General features: G+C 39.8%; 1 long non-coding RNA gene across 3 annotated transcripts; it reads left to right on the forward strand.

Annotated features, from left to right (window-relative positions):
• The first annotated feature begins 420 nt into the window (after positions 1-420).
• Positions 421-9871, forward strand: LOC139800047 (uncharacterized). 3 transcript variants are annotated; one of them, XR_011727556.1, is made up of 4 exons: positions 421-3836; positions 4551-4610; positions 5296-6023; positions 7344-9871. It is a non-coding gene; the product is annotated as an uncharacterized lncRNA (long non-coding RNA). The 3 variants fall into 3 exon arrangements; XR_011727557.1 differs by lacking the exon at positions 7344-9871 and having other exon boundaries at positions 2639-2725; positions 3755-3836; positions 5296-6540; XR_011727555.1 differs by lacking the exon at positions 7344-9871 and having other exon boundaries at positions 5296-6540.
• The last annotated feature ends 8514 nt before the right edge of the window (positions 9872-18385 follow it).

Below are 18385 nucleotides of genomic sequence, written 5' to 3' on the forward strand. Positions count from 1 at the left end.
GTGATAAAAGCTATAAACAGGACGTGGTCCTTAGAGCTTGCTGTTCAGATTGTTTTCTGTTTTGACAGTGGTGTTTTGTGGGTATCAGAAACTGAGCATAGTAACATGACAAAGGGGGGTGGACACAGTTTATAGCTAAAACTTTGTTATTTATTAAAGTTTGGCATGCTACACTCATCTCTTAGAAAATGGTGGGAAAAAAGCCATGTTAGCTGCTGCTAAGGAGGCAGTCTGCTAAATTATAGTATCTAATTTGCATTTTTGAAGTAAAAAGGTTGAGTAGTCTTGCTTGGCAGATGATTTAATCTTAAATTGTAGCACCAAAAAGCTTAACAAAAACTAGGAAGTCAGGTAGAAGAAGGGAAAAGGCATCCAGAGCTTCTGGCAGTTCAGTGATCTTGAAAAGAGTGGTACTGGGACACTGCACCAGTGGCTGGAAGAGAGACATAAAAATTTGGGTTATACTTTGTGAGTTGGTCTCAATTCTGATAAAAATCTGAGCTTTTTCTAATTTACTGTCTTGAGAGGGACAGTAGCTAGTGTTGGCAATCATTTGTTGAATGGTATCATGTTTATTTCCACAGGTGTAGTAAAAAAATATTACTTGGTTCCCAAACAAGATGCTGTTATATCCTGCAAATGGATTCCCTGAAGTTAAAGAGGCTTTCAAGAAAAGAAATGCTCTCTTCATCAGTTCTTCCTAAAACCTTTATAAGGTACCAAGCATAGGGCTAAGGTCTGTTCAGTATGTTTATTTCTAACCTTATTTTGATTTCTTTTTTGTTGCTGATGTCTTCAGGTCTTCTGTTGTGTGAAGTGAATCCATATCTATTGGTCTCACAAACTTCATTTTTCCACTGAGTATGTGCTGGGGTGTATGTCTGTCAAATTTTGTTGTGCTTTTGCACTTTATTCAAGTTACCTGAATAGCTCAAGATAAGATTCTCAAAGATTTCCAATACAGCAGCCAGTGCTATTAGTAATATTCTAGTAGTAAATTTCTGCTGTGAATGTGGCTTATAAATGATAATGTTAACCTACAGAAAGCCAATCTAATAAAATAAAACTTTGTATATTTGTTAATGAAGCAAAGAAATGTCTTAATTATGTGTTTTGGTATTTCTCAGCCTACAAAGAAATTAAGAAAATATACTTATTTCTGCTTAGAAGCTTCTTGTTTTAACACTCAAAAAAAGTTTTGTTTAAAAATAGGATGTGTCAGGTGCCCAGCTCAATATAATCTTTACCTTGAGTTGACATGAAGCATTAAATATGAAATTTCCTGGTGTCAGAACTTCTATTTCTGCAGACAGTAAGATGACTTAGTATCAGTCTTGATTAAGTATTACATTTTTGTATAATTTTAGACTACCACTGAAGCTTTCCTTCTTCATGTTCTTTTTGGATCTTTCTCTGTGTGTCAAGGGAAGAATCAAGGGATTCTGCAAGGGTTCTGAGACTGCATGTGCTGCTTGGAATTGGGTAGGGAATGAAGAGCTCCTCATCTAGATACAAAATCCAGTTTTAGATGATTTTGTTAGGAAGGGGAAATAAATGTAACATAGCTCATGAGGTAATAAAAACCAGATTTGGCAGAGCAGTGATTAATTTTCCCCTTCAGAGTACACTCTGGCAGCTCTGCTTGGGAACATGGCTCCTTTTCCCCCAGGAATAAGCAGTGCCCTCTCAAAGAGGCATTGCAGGGAGTTTCTGCTTGTGAGCTGTGGGAGCTCCTCAAGCTTTGGGTAATGATGCTGTGCATTTGCTCACTTTGTCATTTTTCACTCTGCTCTTCTGGTTTTCTTCACACTCTTCTGGCCAGATGTTGCTCTCAGAAGAGAGTAGCAGGCAGTGTGCTTCAGGAGCAGAACTGCTTCCTAGCTGCAATCTTGGCCCTAAAAAACAGGGCTCAAAAGATGTTCCCTGGGTCATCAATTCTGCCATCCTGTTGCAGAAGTGAAAAAGAACCATATAATTTTACTCATAAATCTGTCAAATTCTATTTTAAAGCCGGGCTCTTTGTCCTCATTCCTCTTGGAAAATGTCACTGTAAAACAGTCTGAACAAAAAAGAAAAACCACTCTCAAGTCTGGAAGCTTAACATGCTGTATAAATGAAATTTCTGATGAAGAACTCATTAACCTTGTCCACAACTAATTGGGGTTTTTTCACTCTTCATCACTTGGGATGAGCTGTGTACCATCTTGGGCCCCACTGTGTCAAGATATGTAACCCCAAGATTTTGGTCCTCTGTAAAATAAACAGAACTATTGGGCAGTGCTGAATTTGCTCCTTTAGGCTGACATGGGGATTTTTTCCTTGCTTGAATTTTGACTTGAAACTTGAATTTTGCAGCAGAATCAATTGGCAGGGGTGTCTCCAAGGCAGAGATGGTGGGTTTGGTTCATCTGGAGATTTCTGTGGAGGTGATGTCTCTCCTCTGCTTCTTTGTCTCACAGCTTGGTTATAATTTTCTGGACATAATGCTTGAGTTTTGAGACCATGAAAATTTTTTCTGACTAGGCCCAACAAGTAGTAGTTGTCTTGCTGGATGGCAGAAGCACCTTCTCCACAACTTCATGATTTTTGCCTCATTCACCTTCACCCAAGCACAGGCTGCTGTAACAGCTCAGGATGCTGCACATCATGCCAAGGCATAACAGCATAGCATTAAAAAGCCCTTTCTGAGGCATTTACACCAGGACTGATTCCTAGGTGATCACATGTGAGTCTCTATTTTAGCATCAATTATGTGTTGACTTCAAGTATTCTTTGCAAGAGCAGTGCAAGCACATCATTTTTTATTTATTTTTTTTAATGTCCATCATAAGGATGAAGGTTGGCAGCATTTGAGGTGCAGGAATTAATTTGTGCCTGCATTGCACTTGTCATGGAAAGCTTGGACTGTGGTAGCAGTACCTGAGTATAAAATTATAGGATAAAGTGTTTTTTCCCCTTTTCTGCCACCTTGCAGTGCTGCTTATCAGAGGTCAAAGTGTGTTAAAGTGAGTGAGACTCTGTGGCTGCATTTGCAAGGAGAACTTGCAATTGAGGATTCGTTCCAGAAAATGTGCATTCTTGGGTTCAAAGTTTGTCTTTGCTATTCCTTTGGAATCTTTCTTGCTATTAAAGATTCATAGGCACTTTCTTTTTCAAGCAATAACTAAAGATGCCCATGGAGGGAAGTTAAATTGTTTTTGTAGGGATTGTCAGGGACTCAGACTCACGAGCACCAAGGGAAGCAATGAGCCTGAGTGTTGTGAATATTAAACTCTGCTTACCCTGGATATAAATGTTTAACTTATTAACCATATTCTAGAAGGAAATGTGTTTTTTCAGTGTTTTTCTAGTACTGGTGACAAGGGTTAAGTTTTTCCATCACTGATTCCTAATGCACATTCAGCTATGCTTGGGGATGTTTGTACATTTGCATTCAGTGTCACATTCAAAGGGCTCATTGTACCTAATAATGATTTTAGAGAATATTTTTTAATATTTCACCAAGCTCAAAGGTTTAAAACACTGTATCTAAATCAGACATGTCTGTGACATTTTATTATTTCATAATTGTAACTACTGGAATTTTCACTGTAGGTAATTGCTTTATTCCCCAACGCTGTGTTAGTCCCCAAGGATAAGTGGTGGCTGAAATAGAAACCTGAGTGCCTGAAGTTTTAAAATAAAAAGAATCAGGTATATGCTACAAGTATAACTCAAACTCCCTTTTTGCTGCTGGGGATCTGATCTCTGATAGAGCCACAGTGAAAAATGTTGTGGAGGAATTTGGTAGCCGTCCGAGTTATAAAACCCTTAAGAAAATGCAGGACACTTTCATGGTAAGTGAATTTTCTAATTAAAATGTTAATTGGAAGGATTTTGCCTTGCTTATCAAGGAAAATGTGGTTACTATTTTTTCCTGCTGTTTGCACAGCCATGTGGCATTAATAATTTTATGTGCTTTTCTACATCTGCCTAATGAGTAGCAAACAGAATTTAAGTGGTTTGGGATGGGAGATCAGAAATTTCCTACCAAGGACAGAGTGGAGTGAGGATAATAAATATTGCTCGTGAGCCATGAGAAGCAAAACTTTATCCTATCTGTAAACTTCCCTGAATGAAGAAACACAGTTGCTGTGTTTTAAGTGAAATTCCCACACAAGTGACACTACAGCTGTAGACAAATCGTGGTCCATTAACTCAGCATGAGCATCATGTAGCAGTGCTGCTGGTTGGGGTTTTGTCACACTCAGATTTTATGCAGGTTTCTCTGGAGCCTCATAAAGAGCCTTGGTTGCTGCAGCTAGGGGGAAATTCTGTGTTTCTATTTGATGGAAGTTACACAGTTTAAGGAGCAAAGGAAAATATAATTGGAGCTGAGTTTTAGTTGTGGTTTTTTTAGTTCTGTTTTTTTTTTTTTTAAACTTTTAAAAACTTCGCTCAAGTTGAAATTTTTCTGTCAGAAATACTGAAGTGACAACTGAGATATTCTTTCAAAAAGAGAAATGTGTGCATTACCAAGACAAAAGTATGGTTTGTTTTTTTTCTTCCAGCATCAGAAGAGACTTTTATATCACGGAACACAAGCAATAGGAACTGCTGATGATGCCAAAGTAAGTGAAGTTCAGCCTATTGACCTCTTTGTATCTGAAGCTTTTTCTCATGAACATGCAATTCTTTATTTCTCTGCCAATATACAGGAGCAACTTGCATGAGAAAAATACAGCTGAGGTGCAAAAAAACCCACCTTGCTGTAATCATGTCTCTTAGACACAAATTAAACAGCGAGGCTGACGCAGTGGAATAATTAGTGATCAACCCTGCCACTTGGCCAATTCTCATTTACTGAGGTGTCAAGTCTGATGTGTAACCTCTTTCCAGTGCTTCATCTGCAAGGACATAGAGCCTGGTGGGACATTCTCCCTGTTTCTTGTGCTGTTTTTACTGGGAGAGGGAACCAAGAGCCCCCCCCAGTCTGGCTTTGTTTGCCCCATTCTTGAAATGAGCACTGTGCCCCTTCACATGAAATATGTGGCAGCTCTAAAATTGAACATTCAGGTGCAAATCTTCCTGACTGTTTGTTTAATGATTTTTGTACCGAGTCATTCTTTATTTCTACAAGTCAAAAATTAATCTCTTGCCATAGCTGTTGGGTTTAGAGCAAAGCACCCTGTTCTCTGGGTCTGGGGTGGTGGGCAGAGGGACTCTACTTGGGTCCCTTCTCTGCTCATTCTGTGCAAGGCAAAAATCTTAGCTCAGGGGCTTAACTTTCAGCACAGGCTTTTTATTTGTTTCCAGAATCTTTTGCTGCTGTAGCCTTTGAGGCTGCTGAAAATGGATGGAGTTCATTTGTGCAAGGTACACCTACATTGCCATTTCTTTTCAAAGTAGCAGACGTTGGGCTTCTGGTTATTATTTTTGTGTGTGTGTGTTCAGCTCAAGCCACAAGCTGCAATTTCAATTCTTCTCCAAGCTATTAGTCACTGTCCTTTGAGGCTAACTTCAGGAACAAGTGGGAAAGTTCATCATCAAAAATGCCTAAAGTAAAAGGATTTTACAAGGGGAATGGTCCAGCTGCAAACTACTGTCACTTCTCTTCATGTCTTCAGAGCTGATTTCTCTCAATCAAGTACCTGAAGCTAAATTCTGGGAGTTGGCAATTTTCTGTGTTTTCTGACTTCTTAAAAGCTATTTCACAACTTGTACCTTCTGCTGCTTGTGTGCCTTGCAGGCAAAACTTGTTGCCACTTCTGTATTTTTGGAAAGCTATTTGGAGGAGAATGATGTAGAAATTAATGAAAAACTTGTTTACATTTGTTTTCTTAACCTCTGCAAGATTATCCAAAGTGTTAGTCTTATGGTTTACTTCTGGTTTTGTTGTTTTTTTGTTGTTTTTTTTTTAGGGGGTGGGAAAGGGAGGAGGCTCAGGGCTTGAGATTTTAAGTTATTTATACCCTTAAATAATGTTTAAAGCTGTTTCCATCTAGGTTCATGAGTGTGTGGCTACTCACTGCAGTGGAAGCTGGGTAAGATTTTTTTGTTTAAAATACTTTATACAATTCCTGGTTGTTGGGATGACATTGCTCCTCTTCTAATTGCCTTTTACTGGACTGGTGGTAATTTTCAGAAATCCAGCATGCAGTCTACATCTTGCTCAGGCTCTGAGCAACTTGATCTAGTTGAGGGTGTCTCTGCTTACTGCAGGGACTAAATGACCTTTGGAGGTCCTTTCCAACCCAATTAGTCAATGATTCTATGATCTTTCAGGGATGATCTGCCTAAAATTCTTGATCTTTCAGTCTCTGCAGTAGAAGACTGCTTTTCTTCTGATACCTTTTAGTGAAAGAACTCAAAGTTGGACAAAAGAATTCACACTATTGGGGATGGAACTTGAAACCTGGAAGACTGGGTTTGAAATTCCATTCTTAACTATTTAAGTGAGTGATGAAATTTTCCTCACAAAAAATGTGACACTGAAATATTATTCCTCTGTCACTATTAAAAGATTTCAGGACAGGGCAGAGTTGTAAGCCTGTTTCTGTTGGGAATTTCCCTGGCACAGGGAAATCTGCACTGGCTTTAGCAAGACTGTGACTCCTGCTACTTCTCTTTCACAGGTTCCCAACAGTTGCTGCCTCCCTGAAACACAGTGCTGTAAATAAAGCTGTATTTTTGTTCTGCAAGCACTGTATATCTGAAATATATCAACTTTCACAATGTGTACAACCTCATTTAATAGATAACTCTTAAGCAGAAAAGGAAAATCAAATCAAGTATCACTTAGAGGTGCAGAGAGGATTCATTTTCCTTTTTCCATGGAAAATTGATGGTTGTTTTAGGGAGTTTGCTTGTTGTGAAAAATCCTTCCTTTGTTCTAGAGCAGTGAATATATACAAATCAGAATTGCTATCAGTATTGCACTGCTAAAATAAACCTGAAACCCCTGTGACAGGTTTATATAGCATAACTTTTTTATTACTACTAAAAGATCTCAAGTCTTTTAACCAGTCAACACCCAGTCCCCATTCTTAACTCCATCCAGAGACAAAAATCAAACATCTTTTCCTTGGCACTGCCAGTGAATTAGTGGCACCACAAGACTTATTTTCTATTTTAAATGAATCAAGTCAGATCCTATTATGTTGCATGTGACAGAACTGAAAGTGTCTGCTCTGAGCTGCCAGCCAGCATCCTCTTGTCCTAGTGGGGAGGTGAATTTGTACCTCTTCTGGCATGAGAAATAATAGCTGGGACAGAGCCTGGGAGGCACATGGGGCCATATGTGTCTAATCTCTACTGGACTTTTGTGTCTTTGTCTCATTTTTCTCCTGTTTCTGCTGTTTCAGTGCTCCCTGAGGAGTGGTGGGTCAGTCCTGTCTCTGGTTTCAGCACCAGAGCAAAGATTGGCAGAGAACAAGGGTGGCCTTGTCCCAAAGGGTGGCTGGAGTGGCAGTGGTCCCAACCCCTGTCTGACCTCTCTCAGCTCAGCTTCATTGCTCAGTGCCTCAGTTCCCTGGTTGTTATTTAAGGGGTACACACACACAATGGGATCTCAGCTCCTTTGCAGAAATAATAATAAAATTTCCCAAGCATAAAGAAAGATTTGCAAGCCAATGAGCCTGTCACATTTTAGAGTGCTGCAGAGTCTTTAGAATGAGAAGCAGTTTAATGTGAGCAGAGGCAAATCACTGACAGAACAGGAACATTCACACACTACATGGCATCCTCTAAATATTTTAGAATGGAGGGGAAATAAGTAAGTCAGTATATTTCAGCTAAAGTGCTCAGGTAATTTTCTGCATGGGTTGTATTGCCAGAAGAAAATCTCAGAGGCAAATAGTGGGGGAGAGGAGTCATCATTTGTAGAAAATGGTTGAGTGGGAGGCAACAATCTTTTTCAACCTCATTAAAGTGTCTACTGCATGTTTCCTCCTAGAGCAGGGAATTGTGTATCTTCAATTCCTGGCTCCTCACCTCAGTATCTGCAGAGGTGCCAGGTGGAGCTGATCCATGGTTCTCTGCTGCTCTGTAACCTCTTGTGTTATTTGGACACCTTGCAGTCAGCTTATTCCATTTCCTCTCCTCCTCTTCAAATTAATTTCCAAATTTCACTTAAAAGTTACATTTCAAAATTTAGACAAGTTGACCAAAGAAGTATGGGACAGAAAAAGAGGAAAGTGAGAGGAAGGTGATGTCAGAAGGGATAAAAGAAAATGTTTTTTCATGAAGCTCCCATGTAAGTTAGACTGAAGATGTCTGGGCACATACTTTGTGGTTAAATATGTGCTTGCAATATACCAGGTTGGGTTTTGCCTAAAAAAGGCTTAAATATTGTGTCCATTGGAAATAAAAACTGAAAGTGGTGCATGTCTTGGGAAATCCCTGCCCTAATATTTTCTTGATGTGCTATGCACGTAGTAACAATTACTATTTTTTCTCTTTCCTAGAGGGTAACACTTCTGAGCATCCTGACCACCCGTAGAGCTGAAGATGACATTTGGAAGAGAGGCAGATATTTTTTTTTCTGTGTCTCAGTGGGTCCCTGCATCCTGGTTGCATGCAGAACATCTCAGGGGCATGGCCTTGAGAGCCATGAGAAAACATCCCATGGTTAAACTCCAGAAACAGAGTAGCTGAAGCATCCCCTGAGTCAAGAGAGGAGTCAGAGTCAGAGAACTATTTTAGAATTATAATGAGCTGTGGTAAAATGACTTGGAAAAGTGCCTGTGTGGGTCTGGCTACCTCTGCTCAGAGATTGGCTCCAGTGAGAATGGGAGCAGAGAAGTGCAGTTAAGAAGATCAAGGGAATTGATTAATCTTTTTGTGTAGAGAGATTGGGTCTGGCTTGTTCAAAATCTAATCAAGGGCAGAAGAGAGATGATGAATCTCTACTTGAATATTTGGGAGAGATGAAAAGAGAACTGCTTCAGCTAGGAGCTGATGGGGTTGTAGGATCCAATTACTGTGGCTGGATGGGAAACTACTGAGAGTGGAGTTGTCTCCTCATTTGAGGAAGAAATTGTGTGTTCTTCCCAACACCTTACGAGGAAAAAAAAGAGCCTGAATGTTCCTAAGGAGCCTTAATGTGGAATTGGAGTTCTGGGAAGATGTTGTGTAACTGAGCAGGAGAGTTTCTGGGGACAGGAAATTAGATAAAGTCTATAAATACCTGGGGCTTAGCAGGATGTCAGGGAAGAGGGTTAAAGGCTTTTGGGGGACTGCTTTCTCACAAACAATCTCTGTATCCATCATGGGCTTTTCCTGGCCACTGGTTTTAGCCAGGAATAGGCTTCTCCCCTTCCTTGAATATTGCAGTTTCTTTTTTATTTATTTTTGGTGTGCTCGTGTGTGGAAATGTTTGGGCTTTTTTGACTTTCTGAGTGCATAATTGGGCTGCAGCCACCTGGAGGTTGTGCTGGTGGCCCTGCTGGTGTAAATGCTTAAGCACCTGGGTTGTGTAAACTCTTTGTGGGATGTACTACAGGAGTGTAAGGCAATAGTAATTCTCTTTATTGTTCTGGAGAGGTCTTACAGGTTGTAAATTGCTGGGAAGGAAGTTGTGAACTGGAGTTTGTGATGAGAGATTGTACAGATGGAGCTTCATTCTTGGATAAAGCTAAGTGAACTTCTTGGACCACTAAATTCTTCTGGAATAAAAAATGCTGCTTTGGACAGATTGAAACTACCTGCAAAAACAGGTCAAAGTTTGTACTTAATTTTAGGAAAGTAAAAGAATATTATTTAAAATAATAAATATCAAGATTACTCAGCACAACACTTGCAAGAGTTTTACCCTTTTTTAAAAAGTTACATTTAGAAACCTTATTTTTAGGCATTGACTTAAAAGCTGAATTAAAATATTTATAGTAGAAAACTCAACATTCAGCTTGGAGGCTTTTTGTACAGTATGTGTTTTCTTTTCTTTTCTTTTGACTTCAGATTTCCAGGCTGCAATGTGAATTATTCTCTCTCTTACTGTCCCACTGGCAAAGCATTTAGTGTGGCTTGCTTAGCACCTGAGAGCACGGGGGGATATTTACCTTTCATAAAGCAGAGATCCTCATTCTCAAGAGTGAAAGAAGTTATTTGTATTATTTGTATTATTTGCAGTCTTAGACCATCCTGATAATGTAGAATATAAAGGAGCAGAAAGAACAGTAAGAAAATATTAAGAGAATTTATACACAGGTTAGGTGTGATTTTTCTACACAGTCGTTAAGAAGCTGAATTTCAATTTATTTCTCATATTTTATTTAACAGAAAAATGAAAGAGTCAGCACTTCCTAGCACAGAGAAGTATTTGTCAGGAAGAGAGGGGGTTGTGTTCCAAATTTCCTTCTCCACCTCCCTGTACCCCCTGCCCAAAGTAAGTGCATGCTTTGTGCTAGGAAAGGACAAGTAAAGAAATGAAGGTAAAATGTGTGCTGTAGGGTAATTGCTTAGGAGATTACTGATAAGGGACAGGATCTTCCAGCCAAGTTCAGGTGAACCCAAAATCGTTGCCATCTGACAGCTGTTCAATAGGTCACAGGTGTACAGAGCTCAAAAAAAAAAAAAACCCAAAACAAAACCCAAAACCCAAACAACCCTCATTAGAATGGAATTAAGTGACACCTGAGTGACTGGCACACAGGGAAGAGGCAGCACCATTCTATATTCCTAAGGGAACAGAGAAAAATTGGAATTATCTTTTTTTCAGCTAAACAGAATGTATAAAATTCACTCTTGTAATTACAGTTGTAGATTATAGCAAGAAGTGGCATTTATGCTTCTCCTTAGAGTGGAAGAAAATAATCCCTGAAAGTCAGGGAAGTCTCCAGAACTATCAATTCTGGCTGAAGCTTAAAATAGGTGCCTTTTTTTTTTTTTTTTTTTTTTTTTTTCCCCCCTTTGAATATTGATCTTACTGCATCATTATTACATTTTGGCACAACCTTTCTATATTTATGGTGAGCTCAGGACTGGTCTTTTAAATCTGAACACTTTTGGCTCAGCTTAGGTGCTCTCTATGTATTTCAAGACAAGACTGATATGAGTTATTATTTTTGAATGTGTTTTATTTTGTGCTGATAATTAAAAATTTGAGATGGGCTATTTTAAATATAATTAAAAATATTTGGTTGGGGGGATGTGAAGTCATTGAATGCATTATTTTGTTTCTTTGTGGGGTTTCTTCTATGGTGGTTTTTGCAAGTAAACAGATAAAGCACTGCTACATTAGAAGCTTTGATACAAAGCTTTTGATCAGCATGAAGTTATTGTAATGTTTGGATACTATAAACACAATGTCAAACATCCTTTGATAAAAATCTATAATTGATTCTAGTCACTTATAAAAGGAAAAATTTTCTGTGTAAATGAGCATGCAGACCCCTTTTCATTCTTGTCATAATCTTTTGGAGAAAGTGCTTGGGGTTTTGTAAGCCTGGGATTTTTTTGGTCTTTAGAGGCTGCAGTGGCACTCAGATGGACTTTAGGGTGATAAATGGGGAGGAAAAAAAATATTGAGGTGAAAGGACAGTACTGGCAGAAGGACAGATATAAATTGACCTTGAATGATTTAGGAAAGGAGTTATCACTAGGACAGAGTTTCAGTGTGAACTGCAAGAAGAAAATATGAATTATCAAACAAGAAAATCACTGCATTTAAATGGGAGATGATTAAAATTCAGGGAAGATTTGCAATCTTCTACAAATCAGCAGAGATTTCAACCCACCAGCTGAGGAGGTTTGTTCTGGTACTGTGCATGTGCATAACCTGAATGAAATGCAAAGGTAGGATGGAAATGTACCACTGAAACAATGGGAATTTCAGGAGGTAAAAACTCCTCTTGTCATTTAGTCCATTCCCCTGACAGCACAGAACAGGAATTCAGTTTCACTGTCAGAGCTTTTTCTAACATTCAGGATGAATTTCCCTCATCCTTCTGCATACCATTCCTCACATCCATAATCCCTGCACTACACTGAAGAGGATTTTTTCTGGTGATTCTGGCTCCTTCAATGACTCTCACACTTTGTCACCCCCTTGTTTGTCACATTCCCAAGTTGTACACGTTGAGATCTTTCAGGCTCTTAACAAGAAAACTCCCTGCTCTCTCATTAAGGAAAATTGCCTCAGCAGCCATACTGGAATCTAAAGACCTGCCAGGTAGGGGTTGTTAATCAGACAGGGTTTCCTTCCAGTTGGTGATCTGAAATTGCAAGGCTGACAGAAGATTTTTTTAAATTTTTTTTTCTGCTCGAGTTAGATCTTTTTTTGGCAGGTACAAACAACATATTTCCTTCACTGCTCTAGTTTCAGAGTTCCAGTGCCCAGCTACTTTTTCAGAGGGAGGCTACAAATATATATATATTTTATTTTTTTTTTCAAATGATCCTTCCTCTCAGAGTACCACGTTACCCAGTGAGTTGCTGTGATTGCCAGAGGACAGGCAGATCCAGTTTGTTCTTCATTGTGTAAGAATTGGGTTTCATCTTGCTCATTACCAGGTAACCTGGGGGGCAATGAAGCTCCCAAACAAACCAGGGAGACTCCTTGGAGCATGTTCTGCTGAGTGTCTGGATGCTGCTGAAAAATGATTTCTAGGAATGGAGCAAGACATTGTCAAACAGCTGAAAATCAAATGCTGTGCTTGTTACAACAGGTTTAGCACCGCAGTTTTCAGGGCTCTGTCTGAATTTTCCCCTTTTGAGCACTGCCATAAAGAAACTTGTTCCATCTCAGCCTGCTCCTTTTCCCTGGATTTCTCCTCTATGAAGTTTTTAATTTGTCACATAGTCTGATGTTATGGAAATTGCATTAACATCACCTTTTAGTCAGACATCCTCTGAGGAGCATGGCTGGCAATATGATTGAGTCAGAAATGAGTTTATGTCTTTCTAACAAACTGCAAATTACTCAGCTCGTGGAACACAACTTTTCATAAATGCTGCTTTACAGCCTTGAAGATTTGAGTCCTCAAGCAACAGTCAGGCTGTTAAAAGTTTCTCATTTGTCTTTCCATGCTGGCTGCAGAGCAAAAATTAAAAATGCATTTGGGTTTTAAGGAGGAAAAACAACATGGGGATTTTTTTGGTAATTATTAATTTTGATCCCTTTCTCCTACTGTAGAGTAACAATGTATTTGTGGGGAATAATTAGTGTATTCTCTAAATATTAGATATTAGCTCTTTTCTGAGTAAGAGATAAGAAACCCAGCAATGGTCTTGGTATCAGCCTTCAGGTGAAGCTTAATATCTTTCTTAATTATGTCCCTAGCTCTGTGTGAATGATTTATTGAATTTTATTTTTTGTTTCAATTTTTGCATAGAGTTCTCTATTTAATGCCTTTATTTCAAGTGCAACCAGTGTTATTAACTCTCTCATGCTGGTGTGGAGTGAGTCTCGTTTACAACCACGTGTTTCAGTATTGCCCAGGGAGTTTGTGCTCTTAATTTCTCCTCTCAACTCATCTTGTTATGCTAAAACAACTTAAAATTAATTGTCTGTATTAATTGACCAGGATTTATTAATGTGGCTACAATTGTGTGTTGTACCAATATGTCTTTTACCTGTAGGTATGGTACCCACTGGAGTGAATTTATCACTGGTGACTGTGATTTCAAAGGGAAGATTCAGTTTGGAAAACATTTGATGAAATTTCAGGTAATTGAAGGTGGAATTAAAAGGAAACCCATTAGTTCTTATTACCACTATAATAAATGTTTAGATTTCAAGTGGATGTCATCCACTCATTTTCTGAGAAATGGGCTAGTTCATTAAGTAAAATCTCTGCCTCTGCCACAGGTGTATTTAAAAGCCTTTTACAAAATACCAAGTAAATATTAGGTTAGAGATTGCCTGCTCATTTATCTGCACAACAGACCCTGATATTTCTGCCAAAGCTGCTGTCTCCTGCATCAGCCCCTGCACGATCCCACAGGAGATTTTTTTTTTTTTTTTTTTTACCATATCATTTCCTAAGCAGCTGTATTGGCTGCTGAGCTGCTGGATAACATCCCCAGGTCTTTGGAGACCCTTGCAAAAGGTAGCTCTGCCAGTGCTGATGTTTCAGCTTCTCTCTGATCACTCCAATTTCTTTCTGTATGCCAGAGCAAGGGGGTTCAGGTGTTGGGGCTTTGCTTCCTCTCATTTGCCTGATTGTGAGACAAATTTATCCCAGTGCAGACACATGAAATGAGAGAAGTAGGGACTGTGGAGGGGGAAATGAGTGGGATTCATTAGCTGAGACATTCTGTGGAGATCAGAAAGAGGACAGAGATCCCAAATAGTGCCCTTTATCTACTTGGTGACCTTGGATAAATCACCTCTTTGCTTTTCCTCCCCCTTTCTCTGAGCAGACAGTAGATAAATCTGTCTAGACAAAGAGAACCTGGTTCTCAAGAACCTGGAGGGCAACTGGGCTGGGGAAGGGACTGGAGCACAGATCCTATGAGGAGAGGCTGAGGGAGCTGGGGGTGTTGAGGCTGGAGAAGAGGAGGCTCAGGGGAGACCTCATCACTCTCTCCAACTCCCTGAAGGAGGTTGGAGCCAGGGGGGGGTTGGGCTCTTTTCCCAGGCAACTCTCAGCAAGACAAGAGGGCACAAGAGGGCTCAAGTTGTGCCAGGGGAGGTTTAGGTTGGACATGAGAAAGAATTTCTTTCTGGAGAGGGTGCTCAGGCATTGGAATGGGCTGCCCAGGGAAGGGGTGGATTCTCCATCCCTGGAGCTATTTCAAAAGAGCCTGGATGTGGCACTCAGTGCCATGGGCTGGGAACCAGAGGGGGAGTGGAGCAAGGGTTGGACTTGATGAGCTCTGAGCTCCCTTCCAGCCCAGCCCATTCTAGGATTCTATGATTCTATGATTCTAAGAATCAATGTCTGGCAGGGGCTGAGCAGGGTCAGGAGCTCCCAACTCACCCTGCAGCCACATCTTTGGATGCAGGTGTCCCCACTGCCTGTGTCACCTGTGTCACAAGTCCCCTCTGAAAGACAGATCTAGGGTCTGCTGTGAAGAAATGGGAAAGCCAAAAAATAGAATGTGCTGGGACAGGATTATCAGTGGGATATATCTATATCTGTATCTGTATCTGTATCTATATCTATATCTATATCCATATATTTATATCTGTATATCTATATAAATCTATAACTATATATCTATATATATCTATATTTCTATATCTATAAATCTATAACTATATATCTATCTATCTATATCTATCTATATCTATATGTATTGTGTATTCCCATGGTGAGTAACAGTACAACAGTGCTGGCTATTGATACAAAACAAATAATAATGGAAAATGGTGGTGGTTGACAACTTTTTTATAAAGCAAACCCAAATGTGTTTAGTGGCAAATGAGGAAAATAATAAGCAAGGCAGGCAGCCTGCAGTGTGAGCTTCTGAATCTCATCCTGAAGCAAAAACTGGAGATAATTGGGGATTTCTCTATTGTGTTCACAGGTGTTGAGGATCTGGGGCATTCAGCATCAGCTGTGCATCCAGAAGATTGCTGGCTTGTTCCCAGAGATCTGAAACCCCATTCTTCTCTCTCTTTTAATGAAGCTCAGGGATGCCTCTTTATCTCATTTAACAATGAGCTGATGAGACTGGAAATGGAGCAAGAGAGCAGTAGCAGGGTCAGAGGCAGCAGGAAAGCTGTAACTTGTGTCTGAGCAATTCAGCCTTGAGCAGGTAAAGGAAAAAAAAGCACATTTCTGCATTTCCCTAGAAAAAAAGCTTGAAAGTGTATCCTTGGAAGAGATTTCAGAAAGCTCAGAGGGATGGAAAGAAACAAACTTTTTACTTTGGACAGAAAACTGTCTTGTAGTGAGGGAGTCTGTTTTGTGATGATCCCTGGAGAGAAATATGAGTAGTTTGCTTCTCCCAAACTTTAGTGACACTGGCACACTGGCTGATGTCCTCAAACCTTTCATTTTTGAAAGGAATTTAGCTTCTGATAAAGATTCAGTGTCCCAGAGAGAGAAAAAAAAAACTTCACGTGTCCTGTGCTTCAGCGTAACAGCTATAATAGAAATAAAACATCCTAATCTGGGATGTTTTAGGGTTATCTCTGAGCAAAGTCAGTCTTCATGTGGCTGCCAACCACAAATAAACTTGGTTATAAAAAAATTCCTCTTTATCACCCCCTTTCCCTGTCTCTGAGGTTAATTCTGAAGCATGCAGGACACGGACTTAGCACGGGTCCATTCCTGCCAGCAGGTTGGTTGCAAAGTGGCTGATGGGGGCAGACCTGGATGTATTCACCCTAAAATGATTCAGTTAAATGTAACACCACTTGGTATGCAGCAGGAGTGTTGTTTGTCTTCACAGCACTTTAATGAGGCACTGCAGGCTTTGGGATAGAAGCACTACCTGCATCTCAATGAAGAGCCCTGCTTGCTGTACAGGGGAAATGCCTCTGATAACATTTTCTAGAGCTCAGCCCAAACAGCATCTTTTATCTCCTGCCTGAGATGCAAACCTTAGAGCATCTTGTGTTCTGATACAGGGTATTGGGACTTTTTTTTTTTTTTTTTTTTTTTTACAAATGAATGTTTAGAGCACAGCAGCAGTGCTACAATCTGAGTTGAAAAACAAAACAAAAAAAAAGTGGGGAGAAAATAAAGCAAAGCAAAGCAGTCAGTGATCCAGTTTGCTGTCATCTTTGTCAGTGATCCAGTTTGCAGCCATCCATCTGTGCCCACCTGTCTGAAGCACAAGTCAGAATCCTCTCCCTCTGGAGAAAGTGTTTTCAGGTTCAAGAAAAATTTCTCAGTTACATCTCCCAAAGCTTTAAAAGTTAAGATTGTTTTAGCCTCTGCTTACAAGAAGTTAGTGTGCTGTTTCAGTAATGGAGACACTAATGCCATCTTTTTTTAAGAGCCTTTATGGTTTGCAATTATCCCTTTATTAGTTGTCAGCCATCACTCAGGGCTCAAACAGCTTTTAGAATCATTGGAGCTTCTGCTGGTCAGTTGTAAGCTGAATTGTCTTCCTAAATAGCTTTTGGTGCACTTGAAATCCATCATCTTCAGGGCAGTTTGTATTTTGGATCAGGCTCTAAGAGCAAGATGGGTATTGGAAAGATTTTCCCTGTCTTGGGGTGCTGGATCAAAATGTCACTTGCCAGCATGGAAGTGGGAAATTGTTTGTCTCTGGCTTGGAATAGATGGATCACACCTTGACAGAAAAACAGCAGTGGGAGCTTAGAGCCAGAAGAGGTTGTAGCAACCTCCTGTGAGATCTTACAGGACCACAGGTACAGGCTGAGTGGGTGTGTGAGCTGATAAGGAGGAGATACAGGGCTTGGTCTTGATGTTGGGGTAAAAGGGCCACAGAAGGGAATGGGTTTTTTTGGCTTTACTGGAAGAAACTGGAGATTGCTGTCAGATTTTTCCTTGTTTCCCTCAGTGATAAAGAACCACAGACCTGTGCCTCCTGGCTCTCCTTGCTCCACAGCTTTTTTTGGACTTCTCCATCACCAGGCTGGGGTTGCAGGGGAAGCTTTACCAGTTCTGATGCTTCCCAAATCTTGCAGGTCTGTCAATATATCCTTAACACCTGGGTTTTGCAAGAAAACAACAGGTAAAATGATCCTGATTCCTAACTCTGTCTCCATTCAGATGGGAAATGAAGGCACCAAATAGAACCAGAACCTGCTGACACTCTGTGCTGCAGCCTGCCCTCCCACTTGGGTAGTAAATCACAGCAGCTATCCACCTGCTTTATTTCTTTTCTATAATACTTTCATCTTAACAGCTAATTAGGAAAATGCCTGCCTAAAATCAAGATAAAGGAAATTAATTGCTTCTCTCTGCTGTGTCACAGTGAAAGGAAAGGAGGTGCTTTGTTCCTGGGGAGTAACTGAGGGCCACTGCTCACCTCTTGCTACCCTTCACTGCTTATCAATTAAAAAATGATATTATTCCTGTTTATTTTATTCTGAGATGGAAGTAATGCTCTTGGGATTTTCTTTTCTTACTTCTTTTTTTCCCTCTTCTCTCAGAGAGGGAAAACCATTGCCTTTTAGAGTTTCCTGCTGTTGAGCTAATATCCATGATTTCTCAGTTAGAATTATTAAAAATTTGAGGTTATGATCTCACCTATTTTAGGGAGACCTCTTAACCTTTTGTCATTGGTGTTAACCACCTGCTTGTCATCTTTAATAAGACAAATTAAATTATGCATCAGGCACTTTGGCCTTGTTGGCATTGCCAAAACCTTAACCTCTCTCTAATGAACCAGTGCTTTCCCCTGCTTTTCCTCTTACTCCTAAAGCACTTACAGAATGATTTTTTTCTTTCTTTGACAAGTTGATTATGGTTATGGTGTGCCTTGCATTTTTTAAATTTTTTTTTTTAGTGTTTCAAAATTCTTTTTTCTCTCATTTTTGTGA

The sequence above is a fragment of the Heliangelus exortis genome, chromosome 9, assembly GCF_036169615.1.
Source record: "Heliangelus exortis chromosome 9, bHelExo1.hap1, whole genome shotgun sequence".
Taxonomy (NCBI): Eukaryota; Metazoa; Chordata; class Aves; order Apodiformes; family Trochilidae; genus Heliangelus; species Heliangelus exortis.